General features: G+C 36.5%; 1 protein-coding gene across 3 annotated transcripts in view; it reads left to right on the top strand.

The window, feature by feature from the left end:
* Positions 1-17,313, top strand: part of mam (mastermind) — a 366,289-nt gene that overhangs the window by 92,324 nt on the left and 256,652 nt on the right. The gene's annotated exons all lie outside the window — the stretch shown is intronic.

The following is a 17,313-nucleotide window of genomic DNA, read 5'->3' as shown; positions in this document are numbered from 1 at the left end:
TACCAAGATAATAAGTGAGTTCAGATAAGTACGTGAACTAAGTTTAGTAAAGATATATCGATTTTTGCTCAAGTTATCGTGTTAACGGCCAAGCGGAAGGATAGGCGGTCGACTGTGTATAAAAACTGGGCATGGCTTCAACCGATTTCGCCCATTTTTGCAGAAAATAGTTATTGTCATAGAATCTATGCCCCCACCAAATTTCGCAAGGATTGGTAAATTTTTGTTCAACTTATGGCATTAAAAGTATTCTAGACAAATTAAATGAAAAAGGGCGGAGCCACGCCCATTTTGAAATTTTCTTTTATTTTTGTATTTTGTTGCACCATATCATTACTGGAGTTGAATGTTGGCATAATTTACTTATATACTGTAAAGATATCAAATTTTTTGTTAAAATTTGATGAAAAAAATATTTTTTTAAAAGTGCGCGTATTCGCCATCCGATTTTGCTAGTTTTTATTTAGCACACAAATAGTAATAGGAGTAACGTTTCTGCCAAATTTCATCTTGATACCTTCAACGACTGCTAAATTACAGCTTGCAAAATTTTAAATTACCTTCTTTTAAAAGTGGGCGGTGCAACGCCCATTGTCCAAAATCTTACTAATTTTCTATTCTGCGTCATAAGTTCAACTCACCTACCAAGTTTCATCGCTTTATGTGCCTTTGGTAATGAATTATCGCTCTTTTTCGGTTTTTCGAAATTTTCGACATCGATAAATTGGCCGTGATTATAGTCCGATTTCGTTCATTTTAAATAGCGATCTGAGATGAGTGCCCAAAAACCTACATACCAAATTTCATCGAGATACCTCAAATTTTACTCAAGTTATCGTGTTAACCGACACACGGACGGACGGACGGACATGGCTAAATTAATTTCTTTCTTCGCCCAGATCCTTTTAATATATAGAAATCTATATCTATCTCGATTAGTTTATGCCGTTACGGATACGTTATGCGAACAAAATCAATATACTCTGTGAGCTCTGCTCAGCTGAGTATAAACATGCGCATTTAGGAAGGAGGTTACAGAAAAAAGCGAGGAAATGCAGGCTTAATAAAATGTGCAGAAATGTAGATATTAATGCACATTAGACCGTACCAGAATGTCAAATGTTGAACTTTTACTTCCACAGAGGCTCAGAAGTTGTGTTTGATTGAAAAGATGGAATGCTTTGCATAACAGCTCCCAATATTCAGTTATCTTCGTCTCATTCCAATTCATACTTTGAAATGCATAGCCAAAATAAATTTTTTTTAAGTATACGTGTTTTTGAAGAGGATTTAAATGTTCTTAATTAAAATAGATATTACGAAACAAAAAAAACAAAATGGTGTAAACACACTTGAAACAAAACGCTATACGTCTGAAAAAATTCAATACAAATATTTCCCTGTTTTTATATTTTTATACTCAGTTGAGCAGAGCTCACAGAGTATATTAACTTTGATTGGATAACGGTTGGTTGTACAGGTATAAAGGAATCGAGATAGATATAGACTTCCATATATCAAAATCATCAGGATCGAAAAAAATTTGATTGGGCCATGTCCGTCCGTCCGTTCGTCCGTCTGTCCGTTAACACGATAACTTGAGTAAAATTTGAGGTATCTCGATGAAATTTGGTATGTAGGTTCATGAGCACTCATCTCAGATCTCTATTTAAAATGAACAATATCGGACTATAACCACGCCCACTTTTTCGATATCGAAAATTTCGAAAAACCGAAAAAGTGCGATAACTCATTACGAAAGACGGATAAAGCGATGAAACTTGGTAGGTGAGTTGAACTTATGACGCAGAATAGAAGATTAGTAAAATTTTGGACAATGGGGGTGGCACCGCCCACTTTTAAAAGAAGGTAATTTAAAAGTTTTGCAAGCTGTAATTTGGCAGTCGTTGAAGATATCAAGATGAAATTTGGCAGAAACGTTACTCATATTACTATTTGTGTGCTAAAACTTGCAAAATCGGATGGCGAACACGCCCACTTTTAAAAAAATATTTTTTTTTCATCAAATTTTAACAAAAAATTTGATATCTTTACAGTATATAAGTAAATTATGCCAACATTCAACTCCAGAAATGATATGGTGCAACAAAATACAAAAATAAAAGAAAATTTCAAAATGGGCGTGGCTCCGCCCTTTTTCATTTAATTTGTCTAGGATACTTTTAATGCCATAAGTCGAACAAAAATTTACCAATCCTTGTGGGGCTTAGATTCTGAAACGATGACTTATTTCTGTGAAAAAGGGCGAAATCGGTTGAAGCCACGCCCAGTTTTTATACACAGTCGACCGTCTGTCCTTCCGCTCGGCCGTTAACACGATAACTTGAGCAAAAATCGATATATCTTTACTAAACTCAGTTCACGTACTTATCTGAACTCACTTTGTATTGGTAAAGAAAATCGCGAAATACGACTATGACCACGCCCACTTTTTCGATATCGAAAATTACTAAAAACGAAAAAAATGCCATAATTCTATACCAAATACGAAAAAAGGGATGAAACTTGGTATTTGGATTGGTTTATTGACACAAAGTATAACTTTAGAAAAAAACTTTGTAAAATGGGTGTGACACCTACCATATTAAGTAGAATGAAATGAAAAAGTTCTGCAGGGCGAAATAAAAAACTCTTGAAATCTTGGCAGGAATGCTGTTCGTGGTATTATATATATAAATAAATTAGCGGTATCTAACAGATGATGTTCTGGGTAACCCTGGTCCACATTTTGGTCGATATCTGGAAAACGCCTTCACATATAAAACTACCACAACTCCCTTCTAAAAGCCCCATTAATACATTTAATTTGATACCCATATCGTACAAACACATTCTAGAGTCACCCCTGGTCCACCTTTATGGCGATATCTCCAAAAGACGTCCACCTATAGAACTAAGGCCCACTCCCTTTTAAAATGCTCATTAACCCCTTTCATTTGATACCCATATCGTACAAACAAATTCTAGGGTCACCCCTGGTCCACCTTTATGCCGATATCTCGAAAAGGCGACCACCTATACAACTTCCACCACTCCCTTTTAAACCCCTCATTAATACCTTTGATTTGATACCCATATCGTACAAACACCTTTATGCCGATATCTCGAAAAGGCGACCACCTATACAACTTCCACCACTCCCTTTTAAAACCCTCATTAATACCTTTGATTTGATACCCATATCGTACAAACGCATTCTAGAGTCACCCCTGGTCCACCTTTATGGCGATATCTCGAGACGGCGTCCAGCTCTCCCTTTTAAAATACTCATTAACACCTTTCATTTGATACCCATATCGTACAAAAAAATTCTAGAGTCAACCCTGATCCACCTTTATGGCGATATCCCTAAATGGCCCACTCCCTCATAAAATACTCTTTAATACCTTTCATTTGATACACATGTCATACAAACACATTCCAGGGTTTCCCTCGGTTCATTTTCCTACATGGTTATTTTCCCTTATGTTGTCACCATAGCTCTCAACTGAGTATGTAATGTTCGGTTACACCCGAACTTAACTTTCCTTACTTGTTTTATTTAATTTTTTACCGTCTTCCTTCATTTCGTTAGAAAATAAATGGTTTTACTTCGAAAGCGTTAATCCTTTTTTGGAAGTAATAAAACATTTTTTAAAACGGTCTATTGTGTAAATAATGTAAACTAATATTTAGATTCAACGCTTCTGTCATCTGGTAAAAACTACTAGAGTAAAATGGCAGTAACAATAATGACATTACGATACAGTAATACATAATTATGGAGTTACAAAGAGAAAAAGCAACAACAAAATTGTAATAACAAAAAGCACAATGTCATCTTGCGAACACGCCAATACATTTTTATACTCAGTTGAGCAGAGCTCACAGAGTATATTAAGTTTGATTGGATAACGGTTGGTTGTACATATATAAAGGAATCGAGATAGATATAGACTTCCATATATCAAAATAATCAGGAACGAAAAAAAATTTGATTGAGCCATGTCCGTCCGTCCGTCCGTCCGTCCGTTAACACGATAACTTGAGTAAATTTTGAGGTATCTTGATGAAATTTGGTATGTAGGTTCCTGAGCACTTATCGCTATTTAAAATGAACGATATCGGACTATAACCACGCCCACTTTTTCGATATCGAAAATTTCGAAAAACCGAAAAAATGCGATAATTCATTGCCAAAGGCGGCTAAAGCGATGAAACTTGGTAGATGGGTTGACGTTATGACGCAGAATAGAAAACTAGTAAGATTTTGGACAACGGGCGTGGCACCGCCCACTTTTACAAGAAGGTAATTTAAAAGTTTTGCAAGCTGTAATTTGGCAGTCGTTGAAGATATCATGATGAAATTTGGCAGGAACGTTACTACTGTTACTATATATGTGCTAAATAAAAATTAGCAAAATTGGATGAAGAACACGCCCACTTTTTAAAAAATTTTTTTTTAAATTCAAATTTTAACAAAAAAGTTAATATCTTTACTGTATATAAGTAAATTAAGTCAAAATTCAACTCCAGTAATGATATGATGCAACAAAATCCAAAAATAAAAGAAAATTTCAAAATGGGCGTGGCTCCGCCCATTTTCATTTAGTTTGTCTAGAATACTTTTAATGCCATAAATCGAACAAAAATTTACCAATCCTTCTCAAATTTGGTAGGAGCATAGATTCTGTGACGGTAACTGTTCTCTGTGAAAATGGGCGAAATCGGTGGAAGCCACGCCCAGTTTTTATACACAGTCCACCGTCTGTCCTTCCGCTCGGCCGTTAACACAATAACTTGAGCAAAAACCGATATATCTTTACTAAACTTAGCCCACGTACTTATCTGAACTCACTTTATCTTGGTATAAAAAATGGCCGAAATCCGACCATAACCACGCCCACTTTATCGATATCGAAAATTACGAAAAATGAAAAAAATGCCATAATTCTATATCAACTACGAAAAAAGGGATGAAACATGGTAACTGGATTGGTTTATTGACGCAAAATATAACTTTGGAAAAAACTTTGTAAAATGGGTGTGACACCTACCATATTAAGTAGAAGAAAATGAAAAAGTTCTACAAGGCGAAATCAACAGCCCTTGGAATCTTGGCAGGAATACTGTTAGTGGTATTGCATATATAAATAAATTAGCAGTACCCGACAGATGATTTTCTGGATCACCTGGTCCACATTTTGGTCGATATCGCGAGAACGCCTTCACATATACATCTAAGGGCCACTCGCTTTTAAAACCCTCATTAATACTTTTAATTTGATATCCATATCGTACAAACACATTCTAGAATCACCCTGGCCCACCCTAATGGCGATATCTCGAAAAGGCGTCCACCTATAGACCTAATGCCCACTCCCTCTTAAAATGCTCAGTAACACCTTACGTTTGATACCCATATCGTACAAACATTCTAGAGTCACCCCTATCCCACCCTAATGGCGCTATCTCGAAAAGGCGACCACCTATATACCTAATGTCCACTCCCTCTTAAAATGCTCAGTAGCACCTTTCGTTTGATACCCATATCGTACAAACATTTTAGAGTCACCCCTGGCCCACCCTAATGGCGATATCTCGAAAAGGCGTCCACCTATAGACCTAATGCCCACTCCCTCTTAAAATGCTCAGTAACACCTTTCGTTTGATACCCATATCGTACAAACATTCTAGAGTCACCCCTGGCCCACCCTAATGGCGATATCTCGAAAAGGCGTCCACATATAGACCTAATGCCCACTCCCTCTTAAAATGTTCAGTAACACCTTTCGTTTGATACCTAAATCGTACAAACATTGTAGAGTCACCCTTGGTCCACCTTTATGGCGATATCTCGAAAAGGCGTCCACCTATAGAACTAAGGATTACTCCCTTTTAAAATACTCATTACCACCTTTCATTTGATACCCATATCGTACAAACACATTCTAGAGTCACCCTGGCCCACCCTAATGGCGATTTCTCGAAAAGGCGTCCACCTATAGACCTAATGCCCACTCCCTCTTAAAATGCTCAGTAACACCTTTCGTTTGATACCCATATCGTACAAACATTCTAGAGTCACCCCTGGCCCACCCTAATGGCGATATCTCGAAAAGGCGTCCACCTATAGACCTAATGCCCACTCCCTCTTAAAATGCTCAGTAACACCTTTCGTTTGATATCCATATCGTACAAACATTCTAGAGTCACCCTTGGTCCACGTTTATGGCGATATCTCGAAAAGGCGTCCACCTATAGACCTAATGCCCACTCCCTCTTAAAATGCTCAGTAACACCTTTCGTTTGATACCCATATCGTACAAACATTCTAGAGTCACCCCTGGCTCACCCTAATGGCGATATCTCGAAAAGGCGTCCACCTATAGACCTAATGCCCACTCCATCTTAAAATGATCAGTAACACCTTTCGTTTGATACCCATATCGTACAAACACATTCTAGAGTCACCCCTGGCCCACCCTAATGACGATACCTCGAAAAGGCGTCCACCTATAGACCTCATGCCCACTTCCTCTTAAAATGCTCAGTAACACCTTTCGTTTGATACCCATATCGTACAAACATTCTAGAGTCACCCCTGGCCCACCCTAATGGCGATATCTCGAAAAGGCGTCCACCTATAGACCTAATGCCCACTCCCTCTTAAAATGCTCAGTAACACCTTTCGTTTGATATCCATATCGTACAAACATTCTAGAGTCACCCTTGGTCCACCTTTATGGCGATATCTCGAAAAGGCGTCCACCTATAGAACTAAGGATTACTCCCTTTTAAAATACTCATTACCATCTTTCATTTGATACCCATATCATACAAACACATTCTAGAGTCACCCCTGGCCCACCCTAATGGCGACATTTCGAAAAGGCGTGCACCTATAGAGCTAATGCCCACTCACTCTTAAAATGCTCAGTAACACCTTTCATTTGATTCCCATATCGTACAACTAGAGACACCCCTGGTCCACCTTTATGGCGATATCTCGAAACGGCGTCCACCTATGGAACTAAGGATCACTGCTTTTCAAAATATTCATTAACAGCTTTCATTTGATACCCATATCATACAAACATATTCTAGAGTCACCCCTGGTCCACCTTTATGGCGATTTCAAGAAAAGGCGTTCACCTATAGAACTAAAGCCCATTCCCTTTTAAAATACTCATTATCACCTTTCATTTGATACCCATATCGTACAAACACATTCTAGAGTCAGCCCTGGTCCACCTTTATGGCGATATCCCTAAATGGCGTCCATCCATAGAACTATGGCCTACTTTCTCTTAAAATACTCTTTAATACCTTCCATTTGATACCCATGTCATACAACCACATTCCAGGGTTACCCTAGGTTCATTTTCCTACATGGTGATTTTCCTTATTTTGTCTCCATAGCTCTCAACTGAGTATGTAATGTTCGGTTACACCCGAACTTAGCCTTCCTTACTTGTTAATGCAATATTTATTGGCCTTGTTGCAAATGTACAAACTAATTAATTATTTATAATTAACACCAAGTGTACAATAATGCACAAAAACAACAACAATCTCCTTAACAGCAAAACAAAATATGAAATTGAACGAGAATAATAAAATACAAAGGAATAAAAAATAAAATTTTTTGCTCTTCGATTTTCTCCCAACTTAATCGCATTACTCAGTACTAAAAATAATATAATGCATACATACATATGTACATACATGAATGGATTTGTATAAAGAAAAGAGAATAAAATGTGATTAAAATTTTAACAAAAAAAAAAACATTCAGTACACGTTGTCCTTATTTCTCAAATTGAAAAATTTCATTTTCTCAAACCCGTATCAAACGTGACCGAAATTTCCTAAATTGAGAAAGTTCATTTTCTCGAGCCCATCTCAAACACGTTCGAAGCGAAACGGCACTGAATTCAATGATACGTAGATATAGAGGACTCGGTATAGGAATGCATTCATTTCTGATACAAAGTGGTTCCTAATTTTCCAATTGCAAAATTTTATCTTCTCAAACCCATCTCAGAAAGGACGGAAACAAAATGTAATTGAATTTAGTGATACTCAAAAAGATGTGGCTCAGTATGAGAACGCATCAATAAGTTACACAAAAAATTGGTACGTATATGTTGATGAAGTTTCGTCTCAAATCCTTCTCAAATAGTAAAGAAGTTTTAAATTATCGACCAAAACAACTCAAAAAATATACAACGCCAAATATTAAAATGAGTGTTATGTTTTCTGCTATATTTGAGAGTATTGCTCTGTTCCGTGTTTTATTCCCAACAAACGACGAAAACGTTTCTCCAGCCTTCGAGAAATTTTTAGTTAGCAAGTTGATATACAACATCGTTTTCTAATTATATTTCCAACGTTTGAGAAATCTTGCGAAATTTATTGTTTTCGAGTTGATCTCTCATTCTTAAACTATTCTCCAATCTGAGAAGAAGATCTAAAAAAGTATAGTTTTGAAATCTAAAGCCATCACATTACTCTAGTTAATATCTCACATTGAATATCGGGTTGAGGTGGCGTTGAAAATAAAAATATCCTCCAAGTTGGCACCTCTCAGCTTAAGTAATAGCATTTTTTACTATATAAAAATGGGATTTTTCTTGAGAACTCTGTGATTCTCAAGTTGAGACACTGCTGAAAAACAATTCTAGAGATTTGAGAGGTATATTTTTTTTTATACCTTTTTTCAATCGGTACTCGTAAATAGATTTTTTTCATATATCGTTAAATTAAGTCGGTAAAAAATATACGCTGTTACCTCGCGGGATGACCATACATTTTCCGGAGTGTATTATCCGTCGTCTGGCATCGGCGTAAAACTTTGCCGGCAGAGTGTGTTGAGATTGAGGGATTTTTCACGCTCTTCCAGTTCAAACAGTTGATTTCTCGTGTGCGGGAAGGCGGGCGGCATGAATCAGTTAATAATAAATAATAATTTCCTTAAACTAAAAAAGCCAGATGTAGTAAATGTCTACTGTGCACATACGGCAGTGTTTTTCCACTAATGATGGCCAGTTACGGAAGTTTAGTTATAAAAGCGAGTGTTACGTACGTGCTTTAGAACTACTTTCGACTTCCTCAACTTTGATAGTTGACGTGTTGTAATCTTCTAATGCCTCAAAGCGCTAAGTATGAAACGTGGTAATTTATATGAATAACAATCAAGCTGTTTATATGTCAGATGTATGTATGTATGTATGTATGTATGCACCCATGTTTAGTACACTGAAAGAAAAAGACTGGTAAAATAAACCGAAATACGGGCCAATTCAACCAAAAATTTCTGTCAATTTTTATCCTTCGCAACAAGATGTTGAATCAACTGCGCACAAATCGTTGATTCGTAATTGACCGTTTTAGTACTCAAATGAACGAAAAAAGTTGTTGCGACAGCTGTGTACGAAAGTACCTATGATGCGGTATTTGCAAGGCAAATGAGTTTTCACTGAGATCTTTTCATGGCAGAAATACACTCGGAGTGCTTGCCGAACCGTGCCGAGGGGCGACCCCGCTTAGGAAAATTGTCTTGTAATTGAAAACCCTTATTTCTAAAATTTTTATGTTGCTTTGCCCGGGCTGTGAACCCAGGGTCTTCGGTGTGGTAGGCGGAGCACGCTACCATCACACCACGGTGGTCGCCATATTCATACGTAAATATGTGCATACATATAGTACACAGCATACATAAGTACAAAGTAGAGAGCGCAGTGAGCGTAAAATTCTCTTCGAAATTTGCTCATGTATTGACTGTTGATCGCTGTTGAAATGACCATTGAGATCAGTTGTGTTAACAAAAAAATCAGTTAGATTGATTAGGAATCTGTAAATTTTGCAGAAATTTTTGTTAACTTAAGAGCGACAATTTCTCTTCTGTTGAAATGACTAAACTAATTTGTTCGCTTGACAAAGAACTCGGTTGAATTAACCATAATTCGATCAATTTCACCGAATCTCCGTTAAGTCAAGAACAACAGAACCGATTTGTTGATTTTACTCGCACCATTTCTTTCAGTGTAAGAAAACGCTGCTATTCGAAAGTACACGCGCACATTTTGCATAATGTATGAACAGCTTCAAGTTCGGACTTAATCACAAAGTTATCTCAAACATTTTTTAAGACACCAAATTTTTTGAGATTTAATTTATAGTTTCATTCTTAAACAAAAAAAAAAAATATTTAAAGATAAAAATGAATGTTGTTTAAAATAGGTATATTTATTATTTCTTAATTATTAATTTCGTATTAATATCTGAATTATTTTCCAATTTTTTGGTAACATTTTTAGGATTGGTTTTGCATAGTTTCAGTTACAAAATTGATGGAACTTTATTCTTAAATTATTGAAAATAAGAAAAAAAAATATTGAAGAAATTTGATAAAAATTGCCCCTGATGCCGTATTATATTTTTTTACAAATTTAAAAAAAAAAAAAATATTTACAAACGAAAGAAAGAAATGCATAAACGCGTGATAATAATATAATTTCTTTTTTTTTTAAACAAGAATTTTCCTTTAAATCTTAGCGGAATGCATTCGCTTCTGCCATTACGAAACGACAAATACTCGCCAGTTCAAAAAGTCCAATTTCATTTCTGCTACCATTTATTTGTGTTGTGAAGCTTTTGGTTGCATTTATTTTATATTGTGATTTGTTGTTTTCGATGTTTTTCTTTGTTTGATTTTGTTGTCAGCACACTCATCATCATCATCATCATCAATATGAGCAATATAGTAAAACCAATAGCAACAGCAGCAGCACCAGCGCAACCACATAACGTGCCCGAGCAGTCTGTTGTGGTGCATTGCTGAGCTCCTGGTGAAATTGAGTTGCTTTTTTCAGTTCATTTTCTAAAATAGTCTCGATTCCAACTTTGAAATAAAAAAGGTTTTAAGAAAAAATAAATCAAACAAATTGAAAAGACACATCAAAGCAACGGAATACTCGTTTTGTGGGACGAAGTGAAAATTTCGTACGAAACGGCTTATATATTCAAGAGTTTTTTATGATACCCAACAAAAAATTTGCTTATTTAAAGTTGCTCAACCTTGACGAAATTTGCAGTTTTCAAAGCTTTATATCATCTTGCAAGCCTTTTTTGAGTAATTTATAGTTTAAAAAAATTGGCAACTTCTATGAATTCCCAATGATTCTGACTAAAACCAAATATGTAACTCTGAAAAAAAAGGTAAAAAAGGTTAAAAAAAATTTAGAAGTTTGCGGCATTTTTAAAACAGCACAGAAAATAGTTTTGTAAAAATTTTTTGCTGAAAAAACATTATCCTCGCTTAGATAATGCTTAAGAGACCCATCTAGCGGCAGTGATTTAACAACTAGCTACAGCACAGGGTGTACCGAAAAGCGAAGACACAACCCTCTGATGCCCATAGTGTATAACATATAGCTGAATCAGTTGCGATGAATTGTGGACAGGCGGAGGTGTATTTAAAGTTTGACGCTTAGCAGTCCATATAAAGTTTAAGCGTAAACGTCTATAGATGTAAAAAAAAACACAGCTATTAAGTGTCAAAGTGCTAAAAAAATGTTTCTGTCATATATTAGTTTGAGTTTAAAATATAGATTGTCATCAACTTCTTTCAAGCTTTATTTTAAGTAGTTTTGACCTATCGCTGTTAATGGTCTTTTGACCGATGTTGTGCCAGTACGTTCAAGGAATAGCACCATCAAGGTCTAGTACCCATTGAGGGAACTATATGCACGCCCATACTGTACCTTCATCGAAACCCAAGCCTCGCCTGCTAAATAAATAGAATTCGCTACGAATAGGTGAGGGTGACAATTGGGTTGGTGAATCTGTAAATTGCGCTGACAACGCTTGGTTGCACTTCACAATCTTTAGAATTTCAGGAGTTTTTGCCTTAACCTTTGCGTCGTATTTCCCATTGCTTACGATTACTATTGCCATTTTTTGTTGGTACTCTACCTACCTAAGTTAATTAGGAACTAGCCGGACCCGTGCGCATCTTGCGAAACAAATATAAAAGTCTCATATAAAATATCAACAGAAAGCAGCTGTTCTATCAATCAATTATCTGTTAATAAAAACTTACATGCGCTTGCGCTGCCATCTGGCGAATGTTAGCAACTGCCGGTAATGCAGTGTTAGTTCTAATCAAATATTCACAATAGTGCCACAATATAAATAGATTTATTTGTGTGCTCACAATCGTTTATTTTTAACACATTATTTTAATAAAATATAGCTAAACAAAAGCACTGCGACCAATAATGCCCAAAGCTCTCTAATAGCCCGAATCTCCATCTTTAAAACCAAAACTTATTTATAGATTTGCATTCCAGATAAGAGCGAAAAAAAAGACCTGCACATAAAAACAGCTATTAGAAATAATATATAAGATTGTAAACCGACAAATTCGATGACATTGCGGGCTTTAATTTTGTATGTATATGTAACTAAAAAATTATAACGATTTCTCTTGAAAATAGAGTGATATGTCTACGGGCATATTCCACAATCTCTAGCGAAATAAGAATTTATCTGGAGAATAGCAATCCTTCATATAGCTTCATTTGACATTTGCGTGACACAGGGTGACTAAGTCTCTGTTAAATCGATAATTGTAAACATTTTGTTGAACGAATCGGAAAAATCAATTGTGAATACACGAAAACCAAAAAAAAAAAGGAGCTGACTTTTGTTAACACTTTTCCTTGCATTTAACGGACAGTTGATGCCTCAGTTAGTGTGAAGAAACCGAGGCTTGCGCTAACTTATAGATAAGTGACTAACTGAAGCTGTTATAAACGACACTAAGACCCCCAGCGGGTTAGGCGGCTTAGAATATACCCGCGGCAGGTATGCCTGTCGCAAGAGGCGACTAAAATACCAAATTAATTCAAGGGGTTGAGTAGAGCAACCCTTTCAAGGCGTTGCCAGCGCGAAATATAGCTTCTCCAACGCAATTGTCAACCTCGCCTACCCGTGGCGAATACTGTTACTTTAATAACCGAGGCTCTGGGGACCACAAGTTCTTCATGTATCTAGGGGGTGGGAGGGCGGTATGGCTTTGAAAGTTTCATGTGGTCATACTAAATCGTTCCCGAGCTGGTCGGGCTGGTGTCTTAATGGTACTTGTTACCGGAACGTACCGTATCTGCATCCGGCAAACGACCATCAACATCGATAACATTCCCCAAGGCCTTCGGGGAGTGTCCTTATCGCTACAACAACAACAACAACAACTTGTAGGGATGGTGTTCACTCACTCTACAAAACAACGCAACATCCAATACCTAATCTTTAAGTAGTTTACAGTTAATCCCGCTGGTTGAGTGATTAAAGAGTGGTTTGTGTAGCGCGCAAACTCAGTAGGTACTCCTCTCATTAAAGTTTAATATGTAAAGGCGCTCTCAGCGCTGTTAAAAAATATTAAAAACGTACTGTTAAATATTCAAGACAATTTGTGTAGAAATTGAAAAATGCGTTTTCTTAATCTGGTTAAAGAGTGCTCCCATTTAAATTTAATAAATCTCCAGGCTTGTTTTATTTTCTGATCAATATAATAATTTGAAAACTTGACTTAAGCTTGGTATATCTCCTATTGTTTTATTATTTCTAAATATGAATTAAATTTCTGTTATTCTTGCATTTTTGGAAATCTCGTCACTTTTTTATTTATATATCAGCAAATTCAGAAAGCACAGAGGCGCATTGAACAGTTTTCCTGAATTCGTTTTGTTTACTTGGGCAAGGTGCCTGTGCTTGTACCCCTCTGTTCTATCCAATGCTAACACAGCTGTCGCTTTGCTTGTCTTTTATTTACTGTCAACAAAGTAACTAAACAGAGCTTGTGCTAGAATACACCAGTTTTACGAACTTACTTATGTACCCACATTAGAACATACTTACGTATTACGAATAAGCATAAGTATGTGCAAGCTTTCATATAAATTAAAAAGCATAAAGTTTTAAATATTTACATATATGTATGTACATAGTCTATACACTCGGTAACTGATATGTATGGACTATATATATGTAAATATTAACATTAGTGTGTGTCGCATCTGGTTTTTTCAGAGTACATCATCATTGGAAGAATATTTTTACAATCTGATATTCAAAATCATCCTCCAAGCTTTGAGAAATTTATAGTTACCGCTCTGATATCCAATCTCATTTTAGTCAGCCCCGATTCGTTGTTGTTGCGATACGGACACCCCCGAAAGCCTTGGGTAGTGTTATCGATGTTGATGCTCCTTTGCCCGATGCGGTTCGGGAACATTCCGGTAACAAGCACCATTAAGGTACTAACCCGACCCTCTCGGGAACGATTTAGTTTGACCGCATGAAACCTTCAAGGCCATCCTCCCCCTCACACCCCCTAAAACCGTTAGTAACTTGGGGTCGCCAGAATCCTTGCTGTTGAAGAAACAGCATCCGCCACGGGTAGGTGGAGTTGACAATTGGGTTGGAGAAGCTGTATATTACGCTGGAAACTCCTTAAAAGGCTACCCAACCCCTTGAATCAATTTGGTATTTTAGTCGCCGTTTACGACAGGCATACCTGTCGCGGATATATTCTAAGCCCCCTAACCCGCTTGGGTTTTAAAACCGCCCTATCTTAGCATAAAATCAATATATTTTGATGTAAGATACGGCTTTTATAAAACAAATTGAGCGGTAGGGCATTTTTAAAAAATATTCTGAACATTTTCTAACTGGCAGTCGCGTTAGGGTGATATTCGACTCAGTAATCGAGCGTCTATTTTTTCTTGAGCAGTGATCCTGAAAATCCACAGTCAGTCAAATACCAGTGATAACAGTAACTCTACTTATGGAGTTTTGAAATGCAATTTGCGTTTTTTTTTTCGGCTTGTATTATCTTTTACTTACGGTTTTCAATTCTCATATCAACACTTCGACACATTTTTTGTCAATGCTTTGCCAAGTCTGACAGTTAAGTAATTCGCTTCATAAGAAACATCTGTGGCTTTCCAGTAAAAATTTGTTAGCAATAAACATTTAACATTAAATCGCGAACGTATATTTCTTAAATTTATTTGTTATTGATATTAGAGAGAAAAAAATATCAATAACAAAACAATTGTCTGAGCAAGACTCCCTAATTAAATACAGATGATTAAATTTATTGGTTTAACTTCAGCTAAATTTCTTCCCTTTTTAAATTTGGAAGTGACTATTTGTCCGGAATTTTTTTACTGTACAACACAGCAATAAATAAAAAGATGATACACAATTTTAAGGATTACCTTTATATAAATGGACCAAAAAATAGAAGGCAATTTTTCCTTTAATACAGACATAGTCTTGTTGAATTTTGACTAAAAGACTTTAACAACAGCTCTTGTAAAAGAATTTTGGAATTTAAAACTATAAAGGTGGAGCGCAATCTTTCAATTTAAGGCGTACCAAGTACTTGGGATTAACTAATTTATTATTTAAAATTTAAACACGCACTCTACCTTTATAATTTTAAATGCCAAAATTCTTTTTAAAGAGCTATTGTTAAAGTTTTTTAGTCAAAATTCAACAAGACTATGTCTGTATGAAAGGAAAAATTGCCTTCTATTTCTTGGTCCATTTATATAAAGGTAGTCCTTAACATTTTTTTATCATCTTTTTATTTTCAATTTTTTAGTACTGCCTACAAAAAGGCAATTGCTACTTTGATTTATAATTTAAGTAATTCCTAGCTGAAAATTCTTATCTTTATTTATTTGTTCAAAATAGCAAGATTTAATAGAATTAGTGGAATTTTCGCTGACAACACTGGCTAAAACAACAGAATCCCACCTCGCATCATAACAAGAGAATTCCACCTCCATCTTGGTGAAATTCGCATACGCCTGAAAGTGTAAAAGAATCGTGGAGAAAGACGCGTACGTCTAAAAGTATGCAAGGACGTGCATTGAGTTGGGCCTTCAACGAGGTGGAATTGTACAACGCCTGCAACACTCAGGAGGCTAGCCATGAAGGTATGGCCTAATCGTCTAAATAGTTCGACTTGTGCGTTATGTAGCTCAAATTGTTTGATCAAACATTGCACTGTCACCGAGTTTTAAACTATATTTCAGGTTTGAAGTCTCTAGATATCCAGGAAGTTAGTTAAAAATCGATTGCAAGATTCCCAATTTCAAACTAGTTTTCTCAATATCTCGATCCATGCTCCACCAAGCGGATTTTTTTAATAAAATATTGCATTGATTGTCACCGGGTTCTGACTAACGGCCCAAATTTCATGTCTCTAGCTCGTCGGGAAGTTACTCGAAAATCGATCGCAAGATTCCCCCGTTTTTTAAAGGATTTGCGGTTATCTTGACTAGCGAGCCACCTAGCGGAAATTTGTTTTCTATAAGTTGTATTGTTACCAGGCCTCTAACTAAGTGCCAAGTTTCAAGTCTCTAGCTGACCGCGAAGTTAGTTAAAAATGGATTGAAAGATTCCCAAAGTAAAATTTGTTTTCTTACTATCTCGATCCGCGTGCCCCTAGCGGATCTTTTTTTATCAAATGTTGCATTGTCACCTGGCTCTGACCCACGGCCCAGATTTCATGTCTATAGTTCGTCGGGAAGTTACTCAAAAATCGATCGCAAGATTCCCCTCGTTTTTCAGGGATTTGTAGTTATCTCACTTAGCACGCCACTTAGCGGAACTCTGTTTTCTACAAATTGTATTGTCACCGGGTTTCGAACCATGTGCTAAGTTACAAGTCTCTAGGTAACCGGGAAGTTAGTTAAAAATGGGTTGAAAGATTCCCAAATTAAAATGAATTTTCCTAATATCTCGATCCATGCGCCACCTAGCGGATTTTTTTTTGCTAAAGCATTGCACTGTCAGCGGGTTCTGACTTACGGCTCACGTTTCATATCTCCAGCTCACCGGGAAGTTACTCAAAAATCGATTGCAAGATTCCCTGCGTTTTTTCAGGGATTTTCAGGGCTTTCGTTTATCTCGATTCGTCTGTCACCTGGCGGCATTTTGTTTTCCACGAATTGTAGTGCCATCCTATGTGCTAAGCTTCAAGTCTCTGGATCACCGAGAAGTTAGCTAAAAGTCGATCGCAAAATTTCCATTTTAAAATTAATTATCTGTATATCTCGATCCGTGCGCCACCTAGCGGATTTTTTTTTGCATTGTAATGTCTCTCAGATCTGAAGTGTCTAGCTCAACCGGAAATGTCTAGCTCAACGGGAATTTACCGAAAAAGACTTTTCCGTGGGTCAAAAATGCGTATGGAAATAAGGGGACAAACATCAAAGCGACTTAATATAA

The sequence above is a fragment of the Eurosta solidaginis genome, chromosome 3, assembly GCF_040869045.1.
Source record: "Eurosta solidaginis isolate ZX-2024a chromosome 3, ASM4086904v1, whole genome shotgun sequence".
NCBI classification, from domain to species: domain Eukaryota; kingdom Metazoa; phylum Arthropoda; class Insecta; order Diptera; family Tephritidae; genus Eurosta; species Eurosta solidaginis.
This window is presented reverse-complemented; position numbering and strand designations above follow the sequence as displayed.